The sequence below is a fragment of the Olea europaea genome, unplaced genomic scaffold (genome assembly GCF_002742605.1).
Source record: "Olea europaea var. sylvestris unplaced genomic scaffold, O_europaea_v1 scaffold1137, whole genome shotgun sequence".
Lineage (NCBI taxonomy): Eukaryota > Viridiplantae > Streptophyta > Magnoliopsida > Lamiales > Oleaceae > Olea > Olea europaea.
Window position 1 is genome coordinate 117,883 of NW_019228757.1, and position 3,308 is coordinate 121,190.

Genomic DNA, 3,308 nt, shown 5'->3' on the forward strand with positions numbered 1-3,308 from the left:
ACGGTATGCTTTTCCTCGGTACAATGAACTATAATTTTTTTCTTCGGACCTACATAGTTGTACAGTTTTTCGTACGAATAATTATTCACTTTGAAGTCGTATTTTTCCTTCATTTTGAACAAACCCTTCACTTTACTCTTCGCGTAACAAATGTTCACCGTGCACTACCATTTTTTTGTACGTAGCGCTTCGTAATAAAATTAAGATGCTTCTATTCGTAGGCACTCTCGAGAGCAGTTGATACACTGAAATGTTTCCAAATTTAAGTTTTTTAATTTTCCAAAGTCACTTTTTTTGAAAACATAACCCGTTTTCGTACAAAAACATTTTATTATTTACAACGAACATATAAGCTGGAATTAGTGTACAATTGAATTTCAAGATGGTCTTTATCATTTTTAATTTTCGAAATTTATTTGGAAAAATTCGATAATTAACGTGAAGTGAAAATCACGGTCCGCATGCATTTTAGGTTCGCGTAATGTTACGATTGCAGTTGGATTTTTGTGACAACCTTTTAAAGGAATATGGTGGGCGACGACGGAGGGCCCAGTTCATGTACAATAATTGAAACACGCTTGGTGGGGATGTGTTATGAAGTATTGGGAAATGTGTAACAAATCAATTTATTTGACTTTTCAATATGTGGAAGCTGCCAACTTCCTGAATGCTTGACAAAGGGTAAAGTTGGAAATTTAAGATTTTTCAATTCAAATCAAATGATAAAATATTGGTGTAGGTCCCACATTGATTTGATGGAAAAAATGCATTTTAGATAAAAATAGGGACCAAACGGGGGCTTACCATATGAATGCCACGCAATCGGAGCCACAATCTCAACACAAAATCTCATGGCAAAAGTTTTTATTATGGACTTGTTACCTTCAAATTGGAGTAATTTATTTGCTAATATTTAGTGTTGCAATACCAAAACAGATGAATTTCAAACGAATTATTTATGTATGAATACTGAATTTTAGAAAAATGAATTTTAAAAAATGGGAGTCAAACAGGGGCTAAAGTTTATGCAAATATGAACTATTTATGCATGAATAATGACAGCACACATTTATTCATTCATTAAAGGGTAGAAATTATCTTCTCGGCTGGCCCAACGGATGGAGTTTTCGCCTATCCCCTAGATTAGCCTATTCTTTCTTTTTTATGGGTGTCGACGTCCTAACTGTACTTATGAAAATTCAACTGCGCCAAGAGAGTAATCAAAGAAGTAAACATACCATTTTCGAAAGAATATAATAATCTTTCTGTAAAGTAGCTAGCATAAGGTCAATACCAAAAAATCAAAACTCTTTGTACGCCATGAAAGGGGCTTGAAAAATATTAGGCCCAACCCATCTAAGTAAATCAGCCTAGAGTTTGGGGCCCATTTGGCTATGGATCGTTTCACTTGGAATTCAGCACGTGCTTAAATACAAGAAAGCATACTGTTGAAGTTTGGACCCCTTCAATCTGGCTCTGTTCAAACTTCAAGATTGTCTGCAATAATTATTTCCTCTTAATTTAGAATAATTACTCTTCCAATTGTGTTGAATTTTCGAAGTTGACTATTGATGCATGTATAATATGTGTAGTAGTGAGCAAGTCAAATTCAACCGCGTCTTAGCACAACCTTTCTGAATTATAGGATTCTTCAAGGAAACCAGCTGTACAATACATGACCTTTATAAAACTTGCTAGTTCAAATATTGACCCAAAAAACACAATCACATTACAAGATCTAAAATGCAAAGAGTTTCTCCAAAGGTGTCCATACAAAGGCTCCCACATCCGCCTAGGCCGCGGCCATCGGTCACCGCCGGAAGCAAGGTTGAGAATAATTTGCGTAGTCAAAATGGTTATCGAGTACCTCCTAGGTCTCATTCTTCGTACACATGTTCAACACAACATGGTTCAAGGTCGGTAAAAGGTTTTTGGCACCAAGCAAAAGCAGCACTACCTTCTGATAGGCTAAGGAGACGACAAGGGAATAGAGAGATCATCAGAAGGGNTTTATTTGGTCAAATTTGTTAATTCATTTTATTTCCTGAGATCAACTACCCTGTAATGGATCTGAAATAACATGTTCTCTGTAAAGGTATTTTCAGTTATTTTGTTTAATCTTCATGCCTTACGTGTGAAGTGTTCAGAATTAGGCATCTTAAGAGGCAACAAATTTGCAGAAAGAAAATAGACACAAATATACACAAGATTTTAAATGTTTGTTTCAATGTGACACTACATCCTCTAATGTCATCGCAGTAATTCATTAAGATGAAAAGAAGTTTACAAGAGAAAATTGCACACCCTATATTTTCTAACTTTTTACTCTTCTATGATAGTAATGCAAAATTCTAATAGAAAAAGTAAAGATTGTACCTCGGGATAGGAAGGTGAAAGATTGATTAATAGTCGGCCTCCTCAGTCATTTCATTTTCTTCGCCCGACCCTCCATGAAGAAGGTCTCATTCTCTTAATGCAACCAATTATTAGAACACGTCTTCATTTTCCACTCATCCTGTCTCTGATTTTCAATTTATTAACTCGTTCCAGAGGGAAACGGTGTAGAATCAGATAGTTCAGCACTCAAAAATCCGACAAACTTCATCAGTGAGTCATTTGGATGCTTTTGAAGACCTTTTAGTGGTGTATTAATATTAGCTTCTGCTAGTAGTTCGAAGATTATAGCTTCTGATTTGTCATTTGAGTAACTGGAAAAAATAGCTAGAGACGAAATTAGACTATTTAGCCGATCATGGAATGGTTCCAGATAGAGATATTATGTTGGTTATAAGATCAAAAACTGGAATTCAGTAAACCTCTATCAAATTTATGTAACATCAAATTAGGTATTAAGAAACATGAAGGAATCAAAGTGACTCATTCACCGCATGTGATTTGTATTAACATAGGAGCAGCAACTTGTCCAAAAGTTGTAGTCTTCATAGAAAAGCATGAAATTCTGGAAATTTGATAAAATAGGCAGGTCGAACCATGATTGAAGAATACGCTATGGTTCCAAGAAAGTGAATGTTTATAGACCCTTCTGAGTGCAACACGATAAAAAATGTCTTTTTGAGTCCCTATTTTGGAATCTTCATTGGAATCCTTCTGTCTCAACACTCAATAGAACTACTAAGATCGTTCCAATGCTCTCGCCATAGTATAGCTCTCTGAGACTAGCCCATTACAGTCTTTGTCCCAGCCGCAAGTATGGGAAATGATCCATGTCTTATTCTATCGGAGACAATCAATCCCAAGCTCCATAATCAGAAATTTTCTATTACATTTTTCATGACTATGAGGAAAAA